Source organism: Saimiri boliviensis, chromosome 1, assembly GCF_048565385.1.
Source record: "Saimiri boliviensis isolate mSaiBol1 chromosome 1, mSaiBol1.pri, whole genome shotgun sequence".
NCBI lineage: Eukaryota > Metazoa > Chordata > Mammalia > Primates > Cebidae > Saimiri > Saimiri boliviensis.
In genome coordinates, this window is record NC_133449.1 from 231,666,340 (window position 1) to 231,672,109 (window position 5,770).

The 5,770-nt window shown below is 40.1% G+C and overlaps 1 pseudogene; it reads right to left on the minus strand.

Moving 5' to 3' along the window:
- Positions 1-582: 582 nt before the first annotated feature.
- Positions 583-1,198, minus strand: LOC101047092 (small ribosomal subunit protein uS5 pseudogene; annotated as a pseudogene).
- Between the last annotated feature and the right edge of the window lie 4,572 nt (positions 1,199-5,770).

A 5,770-nucleotide genomic window follows, 5' to 3' on the forward strand; every position in this document is an offset into this window, starting at 1 on the left:
TGTTATTGGTCTGTTCAGGATATCTAATTCTTTCTGATTTAAGCTTGGAGGGTTGTATCTTTCCAAGAATTTATCCATCTCTTCTAGGTTTTCTATTTTATGTGTGTAAAGATGTTCATAGTAGCCTTGAATGATCTTTTTTTTCCCCCCTGTGGTGTCAGTTAGAATATCTCCCATTTCATATCTTACTGAGCTTATTTGGATTTTCTCTCCTTTCCTTGGTTAATCTTGCTAATGGTCTATCAGTTTTATTTATCTTTTCAAAGAACCATCATTTTGTTTGATTTATCTTGTTTTTTTTTTCAGGCTTTATTCACTTTATTTTTCTTGTATAAAAACCCTATGTTGTAGCCACAGCTGGAGCCTGGGTCCTCTGCATGGAGACTCTGGTGTGGGTCTTGACGAGGTGGTCAGTGAATTCCTTTTAGGGAGACTTGGTGAATACAGTCTCCTTCCAGAGGTTGGGAGTCAAGTAGCTGTAGGTCTTAGAGATGACATCAAAGATGGCCTGGCTGAAGTTGCCCAGGGTGGCAGTGTAGCCCTTGGCTGAGCTGTGGCAGTCATTGATACCAGCCATCATCATCAGTTTCTTGAGTACAGGGGCTGAGACAATGGCAGTGCCCCTGGGCACAGGGATGAGATCAGCAGCACAGAGCTGCAGTGGCCTGTCACCTTGCAAGGGATGGTATGGGGCTTTCCAATCTTCTTCCCCCAGTAGCCTCTGCTACATGGGGACAATGGAGAGTTTGGCCAGGATCATGGCTCCACAGATAGCAGTGACCACCTCCTTGGAACATTTAACACCCAGACCAACGTGGCCACTGTAGTCCCCAATGGCAGCAAATGCCTTGAACCTGGTGTGCTGGCCTGTGTGGGTCTGCTTCTGCACCGGCATAGTATTCAAAACATCATCCTTAAGAGAGGTCCTCAAGAAAAAGCCAATGATCTCAGACTCCTTGATGGGCAGGGAGAAGAGATAGATCTCTTCCAGGGACTTCATCTTCATGTCCTTGACCAGGCGACCTCGCTTGGTGAAGGGCATCCACTCTTTGTCCTCACTTTGCCTTGCATGGCTGCAACCCTGGCCCTGGATGCTACTGCCAGAGACTCCCTGGAAGCCACCGCTGTTCCCCATCTCAGGGCCCTGTGGGACCTCTACTCCCACCTCCCCCTGCGATGCGCCAGCATCATTCACCATTTGGAGTTATCTTGGAGAAGCTGATTTATCTTTGTATTTCTGTTTGTTTGTTTCAATTTCATTTAGTTCTGCTCTGATCTTGGTTATTTCCTTTCTTCTGCTGGGTTTGGGTTTGGTTTGTTCTTGTTTTTCCAGCTCCTTGAGGTATGACCTTAAATTATCTGTTCGTGGTCTTTCAGCCTTTTTGATGTAGGCATATAGGGCTATGAACTTTCCTCTTGTCACTGCCTTTGCTGTGTCCCAGTGGTTTCAATAGGTTGTGTCACTATTGTCATTCAGATCAAAGAATTTTTTAATTTTCATTTTGATTTCATTTTTGACCTAATGATCATTCAGAAACAGATTATTTAATTTCCATGTATTTGCTTGATTTTGAAGGTTCCTTTTGGAGTTGATTTCCAGTTTTATTCCACTGTGGTTTGAGAGAGTGCTTGGTATAATTTCAATTTTCTTAAATTTATTGAGGCTTGTTTTGTGGCCTATCATATGGTCTATCCTAGAGAAAGTTCCATGTGCTGTTGAAGAGAATATATATTCTGTGGTTGTTGGGTAGAAAGTTCTGTAAATATCTGTTAAGTCCATTTGTCCCAGGGTATAGTTTTAAATCTATTGTCTCTTTGTTGACTCTCTGGCTTGATGACCTGTCTAGTGCTGTCAGTGGAGTATTGAGGTCTCTCACTATTATTGTGTTGCTGTCTATCTTGTTTCTTAGGTCTATTAGTAATTATTTTATAAATTTGGGAGCTCTAGTGTTAGGTGCATATATATATAGGGTTGTGATATTTTCCTGTTGGACAAGGCCTTTTATCATTATATAATGTCCTTCTTTGTCTTTTTAAACTGCTATTGCTTTAAAGTTTGCCATGTCTGATATGAGAACAGCTACTCCTACTCACTTTTGTTGTCCCTTTGCCTGGAATGTCTTTTTCTACCCCTTTACCTTAAGTTAGGTGAGTCTCTTGAAGGCAGCAGATAGTTGTTTGGTGAATTCTTATCCATTCTGCAGTTCTGTGTCTTTTAAGTGGAGCATTTTGGCCATTTACATTCAATATTAGTATTGAGATGTGAGGTACCATTCCATTCAATGTACTATTTATTGCCTGTATACCTTGGTTTTTTGTTTTTGTTTTTTAAATTGTATTTTTCTTTTGTAGATCCTATGAGATTTATGCTTTAAAGAAGTTCTGTCTTGATGCGTTTCCAGGATTTTTTCAAGATTTAGAGCTCTTTTTAGCAGTTCTTGTAGTGGTGAATTCTCTCGGCATTTGTTTGTCTGAAAAAAATCTGTATCTTTCCTTCACTTATGAAGCTTAGTTTCACTGGATACAAAATTCTTGACTGTTAATTGTTTTGTTTGAGGAAGCTGAAGATAGGGCCTCAGTCCCTTCTAGCTTTTAGGGTTTCTGCTGAGAAATCTGCTGTTAATCTGATAGGTTATTCTTATGGGTTACCTAGTGCTTTTGTCTCACATCTCTGAAGATTCTTTCCTTCATCTTAACTTTAGATAATCTGATGATAATGTGCCTAGGTGATGGTCTTTTTGTGATGAATTTCCCAGGTGTTCTTTATACTTCTTGTATTTGGATGTCTAGGTCTCTAGCAAGGCCGGGAGAGTTTTCCTCAATTATTCTCCCAAATATGTTTTCCAAACTTTTAGATTTCTCTTCTTCCTTATGAACACTGATTATTCCTAAGTTTGGTCATTTAACATAATCCCAGGCTTTGTTCATATTTTTTAATTCTTTTTTCTTTGTCTTTTTTGGATTAGGTTAATTTGAAGACCTTGTCTTTGACCTCTGAATTCCTTTCTTTCACTTGTTCAATTCTATTGCTGAGACTTTCCAGAGCATTTTGCATTTCTGTAAGTGTGTCCATTGTTTCCTGAAGTTTTGATTGTTTTTTATTTATGCTATCTAGTTCCCTGAATATTTCTGCCTTCACATGTATCAGTTTTAGATTTTCTTTTATTGAGCTTTGCCTTTCTCTGGTACTTCCCTAATTATAATAACCTCCTGAATATAATATTATACTTCCTGATTATAATATAATAACCTTCCCTTAATAACTAACTTCCTGAATTCTTTTTAGGTAAATCACGGATTTCTTCTTGGTTTGGGTCCATTGCTAGTGAGCTAGTGTGATTTTTTTTTTTTTTTTTTTTCGAGATGGAGTTTCGCTTGTTACCCAGGCTGGAGTGCAATGGCGCGATCTCGGCTCACCGCAACCTCCACCTCCCGGGTTCAGGCAATTCTCCTGCCTCAACCTCCTGAGTAGCTGGGATTACAGGCACGCACCACCATGCCCAGCTGATTTTTTTGGATTTTTTAGTAGAGATTGGGTTTCACCATGTTGACCAGGATAGTCTCGATCTCTTGACCTTGTGATCCACCCGCCTCGGCCTCCCAAAGTGCTGGGATTACAGGCTTGAGCCACCGGATTTTTTTGAGCAGTTAAAAAAACCTTGTTTTGTCATATTACCAGAGTTGGTTTTCTAGCTCCTTCTTATTTGGGTAGGCTCTGTCAGAGGGAAGGTCTAGGGCTGAAGGCTAATATTCAGATTCTTTTGACCCATGGGGTGTTCTTCTGATGTAGCACTCTCCTCCTTTTCCTAAGGATATGGCTTCCTGAGAACAGAGATGTAGTGATTGTTATCTCTCTTCTGAATCTAGCGACCCAGCAAGTCTACCAGGCTCTTGGCTGGTACTGGGGCTTGTCTGCACAAAGTCCTGTGATGTGAACTGTCTGTGGATCTCTCAGCCATAGATACCAGCACAGCATTTGGGGTGTCTCCTGGGTCCTGCAGGAGCAATCCACTTCCTTCAGGGGGTACGTGGGTCCTCTCAGGTTTCCTGATTTATTCCTGTGGTCGTTCTGGAGCAAAAATTCACAATATGAGTTCCACATGCTGCTTTGTCCATCTGAGTTGGAGCTGCAATCTATTCCTGCCTCCTATCTGCGGATAACTTATTTTTCTATTTAGATGTCTTTTGTTTATTTCTCTCGTCTGATTGTCCTGGCTAGGACTTCCAGTACTATGTTGAATCTTAGAACATTTTAATTCTAATCATGTTACTCCCGGCTTACTGCTCTGTCTTATATGTTATTATGTTATTGTTGTTATGCAATGTAATTTTATCATTTTTGTTTAGCTCTATAAACTTTATCATTTTTATTTTATAAGAATCGGTGTTTTGTTTTCATTCTATCTCTTATCTATAATTTTCTTTTCTTCTTCTTCTTCTTTTTTTTTTCAGCATTTTTTATCCCTCTTTTTATTTCCAACTTTTAAGTTCAGGGATACATGTGCCAGATGTGCAGGTTTGTTACATAGGTAAACATGTGCCATGGTGGTTTGCTGCACAGATCATCCCATCATCACCTAGGTATTAAGCCCAGCATCCATTAGTTATTCCCGATGCTCTCCCTCCTCCCACCCTCTACTCTGCGATAGGCACCGTGTGTGTTGTTATTCTCCCTCATGTGTCCATGTTTTCTCATCATTCAGCTCCCACTTTATAAATGAAAACATGTGATATTTGGTTTCCTGTTCCTGTGCTGGTTTGCTGAGGATAATGACTTCCAGCTCCATCCATTTCCCTGCAAAGGACATAATCTTGTTCCTTTTTATGGCTGCATAGTATTCCATGGTGTATGTATACTACATTTTCTTTATCCAGTCTATCATTGATGGGGATTTAGCTTGATTCCATATCTTTACTATTGTGAATAATGCTGCAGTGAACATACATGTGCATGTATCTTTATAATAGAATGATTTATATTCCTTTGGGTATATACCCAATAACGGGATTGCTGGGTCGAATGGCATTTCTGCCTCTAGGTCTTTGAGAAATTGCCACACTGTTTTCCACAATGGTTGAACTAATTGATACTTCTACCAACAGTGTAAAAGTGTTCCATTTTCTGCCAGATATGGTTGCTAACACTTGTAATCCCAGCACTTTGGGAGGCCAAGGTGGGTGGATCACTTGAGGTCAGGAGTTTGAGATCAGCCTGGCCAACATGGTGAAACCTTGTGTCAACTAAAAATACAAAAATTAGCCTGGAATGGTGGTGGATGCCTGTAATCCCAGCTACGCAGGAGGCTGAGGCACAAGAACCACTTGAACCTGGGAGGCAGAGGTTGCAGTGAGCCAAGATCATGCCACTGCACTCTAGCCTAAGTGACAGAGCAAGACTTTGTTGAAAAAAAGAAAACTTCCTTTTTTTTCCACCCACTTGTCAGCATCTGTTGCTTTTTGACTTTTTAATAATAGCAATTCTGACTGACATGAGATGGCTCTCATTATGGTTTTGATTTTCATTTCTCTAATAATCCGTGATGTTGAGCTTTTCTCCATATGTTTGTTGACTGAATGTATGTCTTCTTTTGAGAAGTGTCTGTTCATGTCCTTTGCCCACTTTATAAGGGGGTTGTTTGTTTTTTTCTTGTAAATTTGTTTAAGTTCCTTGTAGATTCTGCATATTAGACCTTTGTCAGATGGATAGATTGCAAACATTTTCTCCCATTTTGTAGGTCATCTGTTCACTCCGATAACATATCTACAATTT